Source organism: Macaca nemestrina, chromosome 7 (genome assembly GCF_043159975.1).
Source record: "Macaca nemestrina isolate mMacNem1 chromosome 7, mMacNem.hap1, whole genome shotgun sequence".
NCBI classification, from domain to species: domain Eukaryota; kingdom Metazoa; phylum Chordata; class Mammalia; order Primates; family Cercopithecidae; genus Macaca; species Macaca nemestrina.
Genome location: NC_092131.1, coordinates 24,949,436 through 24,968,290, shown reverse-complemented (window position 1 = coordinate 24,968,290; position 18,855 = coordinate 24,949,436). Strand labels below are relative to the sequence as shown.

Below are 18,855 nucleotides of genomic sequence, written 5' to 3'. Positions count from 1 at the left end.
CAAATTTCTGAAGACATATAATTTCAGTCTACAATTCTGTACTAAACTACATGACTAATCTAGGCTGTTGATGAAGCAAATGCTTTCAGACATGCAAGATATAGTCTTAGATTTAATAAAAATGTGCTGATTTACTGTGTGTTCCAGGGATCATTCTAACCACTGAAGACAGAGTCATGAATAAGGCAGGCATAGTTCCGGATAAATAAATCACACATCCTGGAGGTAGGAGACAGGAGAAAATATCAACAAAAGATAGTGATGGAAAAATAGAAAACATCCACCTCAACTCCTATCTTGGGTATTGTTCTCTGTTGATGAAAAGCTGAATCCCAAATGCCTGGTCTCAAATTATGACTGTCTTAACATCTTGGTTCGATTTATAACTAGCACCAGATACACCAAAACACTGTCTCTTTCTCTCTCCCCACCAACCAATCTATCTTTTTCTATTTCTGCTTTACTTCTTTATCGTGCTCAGTTTCCCCGACTCTGCAATACTTGAAGTACCATGAAGTCTTTTTTAAATTAGTCTTATTTTGTATACCATTAAACAACTGCTCTAGACTCTCTGCTACCATTCTCTTTTGAATAAGTACTAAGGTAACAACTGACTTTGTAAGTAAACAAATTTGTGTTACCATTTCTCTCTGAATTTAACCCTATTAGTGCAACTAAAATATTTTCTTTCACCCATTATTTCATCCTTAACATAGTTTGTAATATATTATTTTCTTTAAAAAAAAAGTTTCTGTTTCTATGTCCTAATAGTCATTCTCTCCCAGCTTAGGGTCTGTTTGCTATTTTGGGCGGTGAATTCCTTTCTGCTCCCTGCTGGGTTTTGCAATTATTACTTGGCAGATGAATCCTGGCATGCCTAATCATTGCTCTGAACTTTCCACAAGCCCAATTAGCAAACAGCAGTAGTACAGGGGCTGCTTCTCAAGCAACCCTTAGAGTCTCTCTCCATGAGTTTTCAAATGTGCAGTGAGCTCACTATAATTATAGCTTTTCATAATTATAAATCATTTGTATCTATGGAAGATTTAATCATGATGTTATATTATCCTTATACCTCCGCACATAGATGAGACCAGTGCTTATTAAGGAACACTGACCTAACTCAGTAAATATTTGCCAGAGATTAGTTGGTGGAATTCTTAATATTCCAAGCAAAGTCATCATTGATTCAAGGAGGACAGAAACAGCAAACACTTTCTGAAAGCATTTGCAAACAATATCTTAATACAAAGTAATATACTAAATGAAGAATGTAGCAATGAAAGATTATTGAACCGATTGTTCTATTACCTGAACCACACTGCTATCAATGTGGAAAAGGTTCCATTTTTAAAATAACAATTTTGCCTGATAGGTTCTTTCCAGATAATCCTGAGGATTTTACAGATATAGCTGGGGTTTTGTTTGTGGGGAAATATTTCAATTTTTCTGTGTCAAGGTATAGTTTTTACTCTTTTGGTGCTCTGTCTGGTCAGATACAATGTAGTGTGATGTAAAGTCATAGGAAGGAGGTAGAGAGACCCATGTGGACATCCTGACCATGCCATTGACAGTTGGGCATTTAAGTGTTGAAAAAATTACTGGTATAAATCAGCCTCAGGTACTCAGCATTGGAGTAATAGTGTCTGCCTTGCAGAGCCTTTATGGGGATTGAAGGTAATGTGAGTAAAACTCAATGACACCATTAAGTAGTCAATACCTGGTGGTCTGTTATCAGAGGCTTGTTGTTAGGTTCAAAGAAAAGGAGTGTGAGTATTAAGGTTTTGACTGTCCACATTTTTACTCAACAGTAATAGGACTCTTGAAGAGTTAAAGAATTTAAGAACTGTGAAATTACATCCAAGGAAGCAACACAGTGTTTCACTGTCGCCCGTGAAAACTTGCTATTCCATACTGGGAAATGAACTTGTTTAAATTTTCACAAAGATAGAAACAGCTCATAGCAGCCATTGGCATTTGGCAATTCTCTATTCAAAAAAACATTGATTTAGATTTGATGGGATCCTAATCAAAATCCCACCAAGTTATTTTGTGAATATTGATGAACTGATTCTAAAGTTTATATGCAGAGACAAAAGATCTGGAATAGACAACCCAATATTGAAAGAAAACAAGTCAAAGCACTGGCACAACCTTATTTCAAGACTTACTATGAAGTTCCAGTAATCAAGCCAGTGTGGTATTGGCAAAATAATAGAAAAATGAATCAATGGAACATAGTAGAGAGCCCAGAAATAGACCCCCACAAAAATAGTCAACCGATCTTGACAAAGGGGCAAAGAGAATACAATGGAGAAAAAATGATGACAAGGCCAAATGTCCTTGGAATTTCAAAAAAATTGTGTTGGAACAAGTGGACATCCAGATGCAAAAAAAAAAAAAAAAAAAAAAAATCTAGACACAGATCTTACGTTCTTTACAAAAAAAAAAAAAACCACAAAAAAGATCATTCACTGAAAACTTAAAACTATAGACTTCTAGAAGATAACATAGAAAGATCTAGAAAGTCCAGATCTTGGATTTGGAGATTACCTTTTAGGTACAAAAACAGGTCGTGGTCCATGGAATAAATAACTGGTAGTCTGGAAGTCTTTACAATTAAAAACTTTTGCTTTGAGAATGACATTGTCAAAATAATGAAAAGACAAACCACAAATGTTAAGAATATGTTTCCAAAATACAGATCTGATAAGGGATGGTTATTCAAAGTATATGAAAACTCAATAATACCGTTGTCTTAAAACTCAACAAGAAAGTGAACACCCAGTTAAAAATAAGTAAAAGATATGAACAGAAAACTCATCAAAGAAGATACACAAATAGCACATATGTGTATGAAAAGATGCTCAACATCACATTTAATTACGGAAGTGCAAATTAAAGCAACAATGAGATATCACTCATTACTTATTAGAAGGATAAAATTTCAAACACTAACAGCACTGCCAAATACTGGTCAGAATGTGGAGTGAGAGGAATGACCATTCTTTACTGGTGAGAGTGCAAAATGGTATCATATTTTGTAAAACAGTTTAGCAATTTCTTTTTTTTTTTTTTTTTTTTGAGGTGGAGCCTCACTCTGTCACCCAGGCTGGAGGCTGGAAGCTGGAGTGCTCTGTCACCCAGGCTGGAGTGGCCTGATCTCAGCTAACTGCAACCACCACCTCCCAGGTTCAAGCAATTCTCTGGCCTCGGCCTCCTGAGTAGCTGGGATTACAGGTGCCCACCACCATGCCTGGCTAATTTTTGTATTTTTAATAGAGACAGGGTTTCACCATGTTGGCCAGGCTGGTCTCAAACTCCTGACCTCAGGTGATCTGCCCACCTCGGCTTGCCAAAGTGCTGGGATTACAGGCATGAGTCACAGCGCCTGGCCTAGCAATTTCTTTCAAAACGAAACGTAGTCTTACCATATCATCCAGCAATCATGGTCCTTGGTATTTACCCAAACAAGTAGAAAACACATACACGCAAAGGCCTTCATATCGAGTTTACAGCCACTTTATTCATAATTGCCAAGACTTGGAAGTAACCAAGATATTCTTCAGTAAATAAGTGTGTAAGTAAACAATGTTATAACTACACAATGGAATATTATTCAGCACTCAAAAGAAATAAGCTCTTAAGCCATTCAAAGACGTGAGGAGACCTTCAGTGCATATTACTAAATAAAAACATCAATCTGAAAAGGCTACATACAATATGTTTCCAACTATATGACATTCTGGAAAAGACAAAATCATGGAGACTATTTTGTGTTTTGTAGAAGCATCATGAGAGAAGACATCATGCTCATCATTGTATTTTTAGCATATAGTGTAGTATGACATGGTATATGTGCCTGACACATTTTATAAGTGATTTATTCCTCTCATAGCTGTTGTTAGCAGTTTTAGTTAGAAATTCACTAAAGTTGATTATTTAATTTTACTGTTTAATAGGTAGCTACTTTCCCCCAAAAGATAAACTATGCCTTGAACAAAAGGTTAGTCATTTTGGAAACTCTGTTAACTTTTTATACTGATAAGCTGCCCTTTATTTTATTACATTGAACAAGCTATTTAATTTAAGGTGCTCATAGATTTTATTTGTAAGATGGATTTTAGTGTGTTTTTTAAATAATTGGTATATTTTATATGTGATGTCTCTGGTTTTAAATACCTGAAAAATATTTAGTGACCTAGAGGGCCTGGGTGACTACATCGATTTTTAGAATAAATGTGTACCATGCTTTCTTGAGGAAAACTAGGCAATCAGAAGGGCTGAGAGAATAAAGTTTATCCTGCTAGAACCGACCCCTGCCATCATTCTCATAGGTACAGGGATTGTAAAATACACTGATCATAAGTCCAAATGTCCTTGGAATGTTTCCAGAGTTAGCCACAGGCAGCATTCATTTTTAGAACATATTAGCCCAAGCTGAACTAATGGGGTTTGCCATGCTTCATTTTCACAGTGAAAATACCGGTCCTGGGGAATCAGGAGATGTGGGGCTCACCAGGCTTTCTAACTTCAAGTGCCACAAATGAGGTTGTTTAGTGCAATGGAAAGATGCAAATCTAATCTAGGACTTGGATTTTTGACCTGAACTAGCACTGAGAGTCTGCTCAATCATGGAAAAGGGTACATTTCCTCATCTTGGTACAGGAAAAGCTTTGTCTTGACTACCTCAGAGTTTGCTGTGGGAATGGAAAGAAACACTGGACCTTTAAGATTTTTTTTAAGCTGTCAGTCATTATCAAAGGATAAGACTTTTTTTTTTTAAGTAATTTTCCAAGAGTATAGCAAATAGGCCTAAGCACAGAAGAAATGTGGACAATGAAAAGAAAAGGGAAGATGAGTGTTGCAGTTTGGGCAGAAAAACTGGAAATATAGAAATGCTGTACCAGGAATTTAGATTTCCCTTCTCTAAGTATTCAAAACTTTGTATGAGTTAACCCTCCAGTGGAAAAATAGCCAGAATATAAGATGGGAATCAAAATCCTGGGAATGGTTGTTTGACACATTGTCTTACTATCTTCAACCAGCCTTTCTTAATTACTCACCTAGCAACATATGTCCCTTCCATTGTAATTAATCCCAAACTTTTTACAAAGCAGAGAGCTTGGAAGGAAAGTTAAATACTGGAGAACTTTCCAAGGTTAATTGCCAATTACTAATGATGCTCTTAGAAAAAAAATTTACAAAGCAATCCATTTTTCATTTATGGAGCTGTTTGAACATAGCTCAGTCAGGTCAGGATCTATTGACCTAAATTCAGGACATTTTCTGAAGATAGAAGCAATGGCAGCTACCCTGTAGAGAAGAAATCCAGAAAATGTCACATTTCAAAGAAGAAAGTGAGTTGTGTTTTTCTCCTCAGTTGATTGCCAGAACTCTGGCTAGGGCAAGTTAGAAAAGACAAAGTTGCTACTGAATATATATATATATACACACACACACATATATATATGTATATATACACACACTATAATTATATATACACACATATGTATGTGTGTATACATATGTGTGTATATGTATGTGTGTGTATACTATGTTATATATATATAATATAAATATAATTGAATTGGGGAACCCTTTAACCATATGTAATATGGTTCTCCAATAATCTATATTCTAAATGCCTTAAACGTATTTAGTCACCATTATTTTTTAAACAAATTTGTCAATCACTATTAATATTTTCTTCTGTTTCTGGAAATGTTACCTGAATACATGGACACACATATATGGAAGCAAGCAGTACACACTCATGTTTTACTTTCCTTTTAACACTTATGAAAATATATTCCCTAAAATTCTCATTCCACAAATTCAGATTTTCAAGAGATGTAGCTTTATTTGTTTACCTTTGCACTTACGTCTTATTTTAGAGCATCCATTTTGCCTTGTAGCACAAAGGAAGTGTTGATAAACTTAGTGATTCCCCACTTTGCCTCTAAACTGACATCTCAGCTAGCAGTATAGGCAGTATTTACCCTGAAGTGTGGGGAGGGAGTGGCCTTTGGGCTTCCTTCAGCCTATATGCACTATAATCTGAATTTCCACCATCTGAGACAGATCATCCCACACCTTGCTAGGCCATCTCCCATTGCTGTTTGTCAGGCCTGTTTGAGTCTGGCTGTGTGTACCTCCCAAGGACACAGGAAGCATTTGTTTGTTGCCCCACCCCACTCTGGTGTGGCCAATGCTCACTCATGCTGTCTAAGGTGTTTTCCTCTTCTATGCTATCCTTGAACTCACCAGAAATTATTCCATTGATCCCAGACTTTGCTGGAAACTCATAGAGGTTTGCTTCAGAAACACGTGCTCAGATGTATCATGTAACTTCTTTATGCTACTCTTTGGTGACCCTACTTGAGCATATGTGTTGGTGGGATGGAGAGAATGAGACTTTGTCGTTTTGTCAGGCTTCGCCTGGGAAATGAGAGTCAGGCATTCTCTCAACTTGGTTAACCCTGGATATCTCAGGGTTTTGTTGTTCTCTAACTCATGATTAGTGGATTAGGGGAGGGGAGTAATAGAGTCTAACTCCAAGTAATTTGTATCTCTTGTTATTCTCCTTGCTCTTGGGAAAGAGGCCATAGATTTTGGCATTGAAATCAACCTTTTAATTTTTTGTGTTTCCCCTTCTCTGGGACTATGAAGACAGAACGCCCTACAGCTTAAATCTGAGGAAAGGGAGTGGGAGTAGCAAATAAGTAGGGAGAGGTAAGAACATGGGTAAGTACAACAAAAGGATATGTGTCTACAACTCTATACTGAAAAGGTTTTCATAAGCACACTATTTTGAAGTGTATCTATGTGACTACATGGTATTATTTACGTATACTACATGTTATATACTTCATAGTTTTTCAATTGAAAAACAGCTACTTTTATTTTTTTTCCATTACCAACAATGCTGTAGTAAATGGCCAAATACATTGCTATATTCACGTATATGAGTACATATTTTTAGTTAAGTCTTCAGAAATGGAAGTAAAGAGATAGATGCAATTTACATTTTGAAAGTCATTGCCAAAATGCCCTCCAAAGAGGTTGCAGTGATATAAAATCCCATTAAGAAAGTGTCAGCTAATATTATTTGTAAATGCATATTTCATATAATTGAATTCACTAATGCTATCTAAAGTCCATATCACAATTTTGACTTTAAGAACACATAGAGTTTAAAGGATAAATTTGACATGTACTCTACATACAGTTATTCAAAATATTGATGATAGCAAGAATAATCACCATATCATTTGCATTTTGTAATGTGTCTGCATTTCATAATGAATTTTCTAACATATTCTTTTTTTATATTAGAAAATATATAAAATTATTTTTGAAAATTCTCTAGAGTATAAAGTTCTATGAGGCAGGGAGCTAGTCTATTGTCTCAGGATCTATATAGGGTTTGGCATTACAGTGTAAGCTCAAAGAATATTTGTTGAATAAATAAATGAATGATTGAAAACAAATACAAAGAGTAATAAAAAATTCTGATCTACAGAAATATTTTACAGACAAAAGCACCTGTGACTCATTTGTCTTTACACAGAACTTTGTAGACATAATTGAATGAGCATAAGTTTTTTAAACTTTTTTTAAAGATAGACATTACTAACTCAAATGAAGTTGAAAAGTCCAAAACATATTGTGACAGAATAGATGAGAAGATAGGAGGAGTGAAAAATAGCACAGAATTAAAAGTCTCCAATTACTTCCCCTGCTATCCTTGAACAAATTCTGTTGATAACACAGTACTGCTTGGATAAGTAACTCCTGAGGAATCTCATTTTATTTTGGGACAGTAGTGGCTGTTCAAAAAGTCTTATGTTTCTAAGTTTAAATTTGTCTAAATTGGGCCTTTTTGTTGGTCCAAAGGCCTCTAGTAAGGAATATCTACGTTTTAGCCTTTGATTATTTGAAGAAATATTTATTTCCAAGATACTCCTCTGATTCTGTCATCCAAATTAATCCCATATCCTTGTCTCTTTTTTTTCTTTCCATAAACAGTTCTACTTACTTTCTCTTTGTTTCTTTCTTCTTCACTGGTCATCCTGAATTGGTAGGGGTATTAGTTTGTTCTCACACTACTATAAAGAACTACCTGAGACTGGGTAATTTATAAAGAAAAGAGGTATGATTGACTCACAGTTTCACAGGTTGTACAGGAGGCATGGCCATGGAGGCCTCAGGAAACTTACAATCATGGTGGAAGAAAGGAGGAAAAGCAAGCATGTCTTCACTGGTGTCAAGAGACAGAGAGAAGGAGGAAGTGCCACATACTTTTATAAAATCAGATCTCGTGAGAACTCACAATGATGAAAACAGAGAGGGGGATGTCTGCCTCTGTGATCCAATCACTTCCAACCATGTCCCTCTGCCAACACTGGGAATAACAATTTGGCATGACATTTGGGTGAGGACACTAGAACCAAACCATGTCTGTAAGAAAGGATTTCCCATAAAAATATAGGTTTAGGAAAGTGAGCACTGCATTTAAAATATGCCTGGGTTTCCCTGAGATCTATGGGAGAAGGAGAATAGATACAATCTCAGTAAGGATTTGGGTTTAGAGGCCTGTTTAGAGGACAAGATAGAAAGCAACACCTAACTGAGCTTTTGTAGACTATTAGAGCTGACCCTGCATCAAGCCGCAACTCTCAAAATGCCACTCAACACAGTACTTTTTATGTTTTTCAGACTGAGCTCTGAATAGAAAATAAAATCCTCCTGGGAATTTATTACCATGAGTCTCTTGAGATTGATATTTGAATTTATACTGCCTACATAGTCTAGGAACACCAAACCAAAAACTTTAAATATTGAAATATTTTTAAATGGTTCCTCACCAAGGGTAAAACTTGGAATTCTTAGTAGAGACAAAGATAAGACTAGTTTGAGATTTATGTCGTCTATTATTGACACATTGGTAATGTTCCACTGGATATGAACTGAGTCTGAATTAACTTGACAACTGAGGGAATGATGCAGCATAAATGGCAGTCAGGAGATACAACAAAGAATGAAGGGAACATCACATGATGCAACAACAGTAGTATGGAGACTATATGATGTTTAACTTTCCTTAAGTCATGAAAGTCAGTACAAATTTAAACAAATAACATAATATTATCAAAATAAAGCCAGTTGAACATTTAAAGAAGCAAATAGAACTTTGATAAACAAAAACATCATGACTTTCTAATGTTTAAAATAACTAAAAATAAAATTGAAAATGATTAACCTGAAGAAGAGATGAGTGTCTTTAAGGATTATACTGAGGAAATTCTACTGAATGAAACATGAGATGAAGAGATGACACACTTTAAAAAAACATTAAGCAATATGAACAGCCAGGTCCTGATGAGTCAGAGTTTATTTCTTAGAGTTACAAGAGGAATGATCAGAAAGAATACAGGAGAAGTAAAATTGAAATGATAATTAATGAGAACATTGTAGACTTAATGAAGAAAATAAATTTTTCATTCCCAGGATTATAATAAATTCCCAGAAAGGTAAAAATATGCCTAAAGCATACTTAGTATGTTAATTATTCATTGTTACCTAATACATTACCCAAGATTATTCCAAAATTAAACAGCTTGAAACAATTACTTATTTTCACACAGTTTGTGTAGGTCAGAAATTGATGGGTGGGTTCTGGCTCAAGATCTTTCAAAGGGTTGCAGTCAAGATGTCATTGGCCAAGGCCACAGTCATGCGAATCCTTACGTGGGACTGGAGGTCCACTCCAAGATATCTTGATCACATGGCTGGCAAATTTTGCCACCCAGGACTTCTCCCAGAAATGCTTCCATGACATTGCAGAAATGTCCTCATGAGATAAAGACTGATTCCCCCTGAAAGAGATGATACAACAGAGAGAGAGAGAGAGAGAGAGAGAGAGAGACAGAGAGAGACAGAGAGAGGCAGAGAGATGGAAGCTGTATCATTTCTATCTTCTAACCTTAGAAGTCCCATATAATCAGTTTTACCACACTCTAGTAGTTGGAATTTGATATGGTTTTTCTGTGTCCCCACCCAAATCTCATGTTGAATGGTGATTCTGAGTGTTGGCGGTGGGGCCTAAATCATGGGAGTGGTTTCTAATAGTTTGGTACCATCCCCTTAGTGCTGTCTTGTGATAAAGTTCTCATAAGATCTGATTGTTTAAAAGTGTGTTGCACTGCCCCTTTCACTCTTTCTCCTGCCACCATGTGAAGATGTGCTTACTTTCCCTTCACCTTCTGCCATGATTTTAGGTTTCCCGAGACCTCCCTGGCCATGCCTCCTATACAGCCTGAAGAACTGTGAGTCAATTAAACTTCTTTTCTTTATAAATTACCCAGTCTCAGTACTTTATAGCAATGCGAGAATGGACTAATAAAGAATTGAAACACTAAATCTGTCCCACTTTCAGGGAAAAAGTGTCAAAAGTTTGCCGACACATTCTAAAACCAACACACCTAGATTTGTTGAAATAGCACTGCAAATTACCTCCAAACCAGGCCAAAGAACCAAATACCAAAATAAGTTTATAAAAAATTTAGAAGTTTATATAAAGAAATAATAGCTATTCTTATACAGAGTAAAACTTGGAAAGCAGCTTAATATCTTCAAAGAGTTAACAAAACAACTGCCAATATATAATTCTAAATCTAAGTGAACTATGATTCGAAAATGAGTAAATAGTACACGTTTTCAAAGAGCAAATCAGCTGCAGTAATTTACCATCATCAGGTATTTCTTGAATGTGTTAAAGAAGTACCTTGGGGATGAGAACACTGAAGTTAAGAAAGAATGACAAACAGAAAAAAGAGTCAATACATGCTTATATGTGAATACTTGGTGAGTGTTCAAAATAAAAATGGTGGCTGGGTGCGGTGGCTCACACCTATAATTCCAGCACTTGGGGAGGTCAAGGTGGGCGGATCACCATGTCAGGAGTTTGAGACCAGCCTGGACAACATGGTGAAACCCCATCTCTACTAAAGATACAAAAAATAGCAGGGCATGGTGGCATCCACCTGTAATCCCAGCTATTTGGGAGGCTGAGGCAGGAGAATTGATTGAATCAGGGAGGCAGAGGTTGCAGTGAGCTGAGATCGTGACACTGCACTCTAGCCTGGGAGACAGAGCAAGACTCTGTCTCAAAATAAATAAATAAGTAATAAGTAAATAAATAATTATAGTAATTACTAACCTGGTGGGTTAAAACAAAGGAAAGGAAAATACAAAAATAAGAAGAAGGAAATGTTCAAAGTTAAGACATTCTAAGGTTCTAAAATTGTCTCGAGATGGTTAATAACTTTGATAGTTTTCATTATTATTAACTTAATGAAATAGTCCAAAAATAATATAGATATTACAAAGTATCTTGTAATATCTATAGATAATACAAAACATTTAAGTACTGTAATTAGCACAACAAAAATGAAAGAAACAATAATGCACAATTTTCACAATCAAAGCAAGCTGAGTAAACTTGCAAATCCAAAATAAAATGCTATCAGTTTGTATTGTTAAACAAATAAGTCAAAGGACAGAGAACTAAGAAATATAACGATAAAGAGATAGAACCTAAGTAAACATAAGTAATAGATAACTGGGCAAGTGATAGTGATGGTTATATAAGAAATAAATTGGCTTTAATACAGAAGTATTATTTGCCAAAAGATGATTGTGATGTGATATTGAAAAGATCAATCCATTAGACAAATACAAAACCCTGAATACTTATTATCTATTTAAATAATCTTAAATAAAAAGACAAATTTTTTCCCAAAACTATCAAGAAAAAATAATACATTTTATTTACATGTCTTAGTCATCAAAATGACACACAGAAAAAAATAATAAAAGCTATAGAATATTTGAGAAAGATAATTAGGAAGCTTAACCATAGACACTTTAGACTCCAATAGCATGAAATTATGAAACATATATATTTTACTCAACTACACTTTCAAATCCCTACAAACTTTAATCAAGTATTATATCATCTAATAATTTCCAACAAATACCAGAGAACTGATATGGTATATTCTCGGTAATATAAGTTATTACTGTTAATACAAAATTTAAGAACTATTTTAACATCCCATTATTTAATGCATTGCTGTGTGGGAATAAAGTTAGACAAATGAACAAATGAGTCAAAATGAAACTCCAGAAACAGCAGACTCCATCCTCTAAAAACTTGAAATACAACAAATGTGAAATTTTAAATCAATAGGGAAATAAAAGCCTATTCAACATGGTGATGAGACAACTGTTTATCCATATGACAAATAAACATAGAAACAGCCAAAAAATATTCTGTTATCAACAGAAATAAAAATCATTTCCAGATGTGTAAAAGACATAAATCTGATATGAAAATTTTATTCTTTTATTGGAAAACAAGAACTATTTTCATGGTCTACTTGTAGGTATTAGTTTTTTATGCCAGATGAAAAAAGAAAAAATAAAAACAAGTTTATAAATATTACCACATCAGTGTTGAAAACATAGAAATGAGAAACGTTAACATAAGCAAAGGGAAGATTGATGTTGCAGATTAGGAAAATAAATTGTCAACTCATATACACAAAAATGCATTATTTTTATAATATACTCCTACAAAATGATAAGACAAAGAGAAACAATACAAAGTGACAAATAAACCATATATCTGAAAGGAAAATTAAAAGGGCACAAACACCCACATATACACAAACATACACATTTCAATATCATTAATACTCAACATGCAAATTGAAACAGCAATGAAATAACATTTTCACCCCATAAGACTGTCAAGACTTGCAGACATATATACCAGGAACCATGCACAGAATTTTTTCAGTATTATCTATCGTACTAAAGCATTTTTTAAAAAAGCAGTAGTAGAATGGGGAAATAAATTGTTTCTGTGTTGTTTTATAAATGATTATTGCCATTGAAGACTGTATCAATAAATCTGGGATAGTAATGTACAAAATGTATATATCTAAAGTTCTCAAAGTTAGTAGAGAGTAGATTTGCTAAACTGTGAAATGTTCACATGACCAATCTAAATTTTATAGAATATTAGAATTTATACAAGCTAATTTGGCAAATTTTTACTCATGTTTTAATATATTCTCTACATATGTAGGCTACTTAATATAAAAAATATAATTTGATATCCCCTCTGAGTCATTTAACATTTCATTGGAATTGTGCCATTTTATTTATTCTTGAGGAATTTGACATTTCATGATCAATTACAGTTGTTATCACATGCTTTATATTTCTAACAATTGTACCCTACAAATTTCTAAAGGACCTGTGCTCAGACTTTATTCTTCAAATCACCTTTGATAAAGTCAATCCTTAAAAATGTTTGTTGAATAAAGTATTAATATATTTGGAGTGTTTGTAAGTGAAAGCTTTTCTTTGGTGGTATGATGAACATTTATTTCTAATACAGGTAATTAAGAAAACCTAATCAAAACTTCCATCAGTAATTCAAATATTATGGAGATAGTAGAAACAATAGAGGGACAATTTCTAATCAAAATAGAGAAATAAAAGGCTTTCTTTCTTTACTTTTATTCATTTTATTTACCAGAAAGTATTTCTGGAAGATTTGGAATACCTCTCTCACACTTACTTTCATTAAAATAATTTCATAGGCTCTTTCCTGAAATTTAGCCTTCAAGAATGATCCCTAGGGAGATTGTGATAATCATCTTTGCCTTCCTAACATTCCCTTATCTTTTTCTCAACCAGCTTCACATTTTATTTATGGTTCACAAAATTTCCACTTGAGATTTTTTAAATGATTTAGAATAGCCTTATGTAACAAAGATCTTAGAGAATGTTATAATATTAAAACATCCTGAAGATTCTGAGTTGATGAAAAGTAGTTTGATAAATCTATTATTTGACTCTCTTATTCTTCCTCCAATAAGACTAAGTAACTGATTATTTCTATACATTTTCTCTTAATTAGGTTTAATATACCAACTATTAAATTATTGTATTTAACAGACAATAAACTTAGAAGACTTCAGAAAGGGGAGAAATAATCTATGGTACATCAAAAGATAAAATGTTGCAGTTTTATCTTAAGTACATAACCCATGTAAGACGAAGTACACATGATTTACAAAATATAAATTGAAGCGGCCGGGCGCAGTGGCTCAAGCCTGTAATTCCAGCACTTTTGGAGGCTGAGACGGGCGGATCACGAGGTCCGAGATCGAGACCATCCTGGCTGACACGGTGAAACCCTGTCTCTACTAAACACATAAAAAAAAATTAGCCGGACGTGGTGGCAGGCGCCTGTAGTCCCAGCTACTCGGGAGGCTGAGGCAGGAGAATGGCGTAAACCCGGGAGGCGGAGCTTGCAGTGAGCTGAGATCCGGCCACTGCACTCCAGCCTGGGCGACAGAGCGAGACTCCGTGTCAAAAAAAAAAAAAAAAAAAAAAAAAAAAATATATATATATATATATATATATATATATAGTAAATTGAAGCATACAACAGTAACCATAATGTTTAGGATACTCAGAAGATAAAACGATAGGACATATATGAGCATGATTGTCACAAAGCCCAGGAGAAGTAATACTCAGGACAGGAATAGTTTTGTTTAGGAGTGGCTTGTAGAGGTATCAGAGATACTTAGCAAGAGTTAGTGATCAAAATAAAAAGGAATTAATAATTCATAACCTGTATATTTATTTTGTGTGATTTTCTCTACTTATATTTAACAATAAAATTCTATACAGATGTAAATGAGCATATTTTACATGTTTGTTTGAAAATTTAGAACAAAAAGAACAATCTTAGCAAAAATATAACCTGTGAAAACTAAAATAAAAATAAATAAAGTTCTGAATATATTTACACACAAATGTAGCAAACTAAAATGAGTGATGGATAAAAAACAGCATGTTGTGTGTATTCCACAAATAAAGGAATAAAATATTAGCAATAAAAGTAGATATTAGTAAAATAATAATATTTTTAAATCATCAAAATGAAAAAATTAAAGAGTAGAATTTCTTAGTAAAAATTAAAAAGAAAATGGCAACACCTCCATACAGATATTTATAAACCGTTACCAAAAAATATATATATATATTGGTAAGAGTCCTAAGTAAATTGAAAGACATTCCAAGTTCTCACATTGGGAACCCAATATTGAAAGATGCTAGTCCTCCCCAAATCATTTTATAGATTTCATGTGAGCACAACATTTTTAAACTGTGTCAGCTTTTTTTTTTTCCCCTTTCTTTGATGAGAATTGTGAAGCTTATTTTGAAATTGTTGTAAAACTTATTCTATGTGATAAGGAGCAAAGTTAGTATACACCCACTTTCACTAAGGAAGGGTTATATAAAGCATTCTATGTTACAGTGCTGTATAGCAATGAAAATGAAAAAAAAATTATGTTACATGCAGTGACATAAATAAGCCTTGCGCGTATAATATTGAATGAAAAACATATTGTGTGAGAATTTGAATAAAAACTATGTACTTTTTAATTTCATTCACATAACCTTGAAAAACTGGCAAAACTAATATGTAATATCTGACATCAGGTTCAGGGTTATTATATTAAGGGTGCAGGGAGAGAATAATCATTAGGTCAGAGCATGACAGAAGTTTCTGGAATTAATACTATTCTAGTTCTTCAAGAATAGTACTGCGTAATACTGCTGGATAATGGTGCTCTCTCTCTCTCTCTCTCTCTCTCTCCTCCCATATATATATACACACACATACACACACAAATATGTATATACATAAATATATGTATACGTGTGTATATATACAGATATATACACAGATATATAACATATATATACACATATATATTCCAGAGTGTGTATATATATACACACATATATAGCTAATTTCATAACTAGATAATTCCTAATGTGTACATTTTTCTGTATGTGTTGTACTTCAATTAAGAGCTCCATTATCTTGAAGTCTTCATTCATAAGTGAAAGTATAAATACCATTTGAGATGCAGTAAACATGACTATGCCTATGTCTCTTATCTATCTATCTGTCTATATCTATCTATCTATCTATCTATCTATCTATCTATCAATCATCTATTTACACACATACTCAACATGTATGGAGAAAAATATATGCCCCAAATTGTTTAAGAGTCAGCAGCTAAGGTGTGCTGTTGATAGATAGATAGATAGATAGATAGATAGATAGATAGATAGATAGATAGACTGCAAAGCCAGTAGAGGTGTGTTCCTCATGGGCTAAGTTCTGTGACTGTCTTTTTCCTTGATTTAGCACTCTTCCCTGCCAGGCTCCTTAACCCAGAAATTGCTAGGCAAAGTTAGCAGTGAGAAAGAACTCACTTGCAACCCAAAGCCAGTGAATTTGAATGGCCCCACAGGTCATCAAATCATTAGGTCTTGGAGATGACGATCAGAAATGTCTTTTGTCTACACCACATAATCAGAAACAAGACAAAAGTTAATGAATACCAGCAGGATCAGTCCCTGTAACTTTTTGGTCTCTATCATACCAGTTGTAAGTAAGGGGCATGAAACCTGTAGTACTAGCGTTTCTGTTCATGAACCTTTGTTGTTTCTGTCGTTACTGTATTTATGTCAGGAAATTTGCTGTTCACTCATAGACTGAGTGGCATGTCAGGGCTTTGAGTCAAGGTTTTGATTTCAGGAAAAGTGTTGATTTTACAGAAATGAGATGACACTTACAGAAAGTTGAAGTGAAAGAACCTGTTAAGCAAATAATTTCACTTCTCTCAAGATAAAGTCACAAAATTTTGAATAAAATTTACCCCTGAATTACTCAGGAAATGAAGGCATGGCCTATCTGAAACAGGTGTTCCAGGTCCCTCCTGTTTTTCACATGAAGCTACAAGGTTAAAAGGAACAAAAGTGGACACTGATTTATTCATGAATGAAGAGGCTCTGAGTTCTCGTCCATATGCTTAACAATAAAGGAAAACACCAACAGACGTGGTAGTAATTCAATAGGTATCCAAAAGTAGAATTGCATGAAGCCTCTATTTCATCTCATCCTTTCCTGGTTGCTGTAACTGAAGGCAAATAATCCAAACCCACCAGTGGCATATTTAGTGCACACTGATGGAATCTTAACATCCATGCATTGACTTTTTATCAAGTTAAGTGCTATCTTAATATCTAATTTTAGGCTACTGACTTTATTTATATTGTTTCTAACCAATAAAAAAAAGTCTTCAACCACTATGGAAATTAAAATGTCAGAAATAGCTATTAGAGGTAGTAATAATATATAGTCACATTTGATGTTCTCACTTATGAGAGATTACTTATGAAGTGTATAAATTCTAAGTCTCTGTTAACATATGTGAGAATAGCAGTAGCATGAATTATCTGATGCTCTTATAATTAAGGGGATAAGCATTTTCAGGAAGATTATTACGGGCATACCTCAGAGACATAGCACATTTCCTTCCAGACCACTGAAATTAAGTGGATGTCAAAATAAATCGAGTCACACAATGTTTTTGGTTTCCAATTGCCTAAAATATTCAGGTTCACAGGATACTGTAGTCTAGTAAGTATGCAATAGCATTATATCTAAAATGTACATAATTTTAAAAGACTTTATTGCTAAAAATGTCAGCCATCATCTCCGCCTTCAGCAAGTTGTTGTTTTTTGCTGGTGGAGGGTCTTGCCTTGATATTGGTGGCTGCTTACTGATAGGGTGGTAGTTACTGACAGTTCAGGTGGCTTTGGCAGTTTCTTAAAATAAGACAACAATGAAGTTTGCCACGTTGATTGACTCCTCTTTTCATGAAAAATTTCTCTATAGCATGCAATGCTGTTTGATAGCATTTACCTCATGGTAGAACTTATTTCAAAACTGGAGTCAATCCTCTCCAACTTTGCCACTGCTTTATCAATTAAGTTTATGTAATATTCTAAACCATTTGTTTTCATTTCAACGATGTCCATAGCATCTTCACTGGGAGTATATTCTTCTCAAGAGAAGACCTTCTTTGCTCATCCATAAGAAGAAATTCCTTACTCGTTCGGGTTTTATCATGATATTGCAGCAATTCAGCCACATTTTAAGACCCCACTTCTATTAATAATTCTAATTCTCTTGTTATTTCCACCACATCTGCAGTTACTGACTCACTGAAGTCTTGAACCCCTCAAAGTCATCCATCATGGTTGGACTCATTGGACTCACCTTCTTCCAAATTATTGCTAATGTTGGTATATTTGCCCCCTTCCGTGAGTCAAAAATGTTCTTAATGGCATCTAGAATGGTGCATTCTTTCTGGAAGTTTTCCAATTTGCTTTGCTCAGATCGATCAGAAGAGTCGTCACTATTTATGGCAGCTACAGTATTACAAAATTTTTAAAATATTAAGACTTAAAAGTCAAAATTAGTCCTTGATCCATGAGTTGCTAAACTGTTGTGTTAGAAAAGCATGTAAACACAGTAATACCCTGTACATCTCCATCAGAGCTCTTGGGTTACTGGGTGTATTGTCAATGAGTAGTAGTTTATTGAAAGAAATATTTGCTTTTGAGTAGTAGGTCTCAATTATAAGCTTAAAATATTCACAAACCATGTTTTAAAGGGATGATCAGTCATCTAGGCTTTGTTTTTCCATTAATAGAACACGGAGAGAATAGATACAGTATTATTCTTGAGGGCCCTAGGATTTTTGGAATGGTAAATAAGCATTGGCTTCCATTTAAAGTCACCAGCTGTATTAGCCCCTAACAAGACAGTTAGCGAGTCCTTTGAAGTTTTTGAAGCCAGGCATTGATGTCTCCTTTCTCGCTATGACAGGTCT

At 34.4% G+C, this 18,855-nt stretch overlaps 1 long non-coding RNA gene across 2 annotated transcripts in view; it reads left to right on the top strand.

Annotated features, from left to right (window-relative positions):
* LOC105467621 (uncharacterized) overlaps positions 1-18,855 on the top strand; it is a 126,256-nt gene that overhangs the window by 100,312 nt on the left and 7,089 nt on the right. The window contains exon 3 of one of the 2 annotated variants that reach the window (XR_979038.2): positions 6,673-6,747. The exons of the other annotated variant lie outside the window; for it this stretch is intronic. This is a non-coding gene — a long non-coding RNA (uncharacterized lncRNA). The remainder of the gene's footprint in view (positions 1-6,672; positions 6,748-18,855) is intronic. 2 annotated transcript variants of the gene reach the window in all.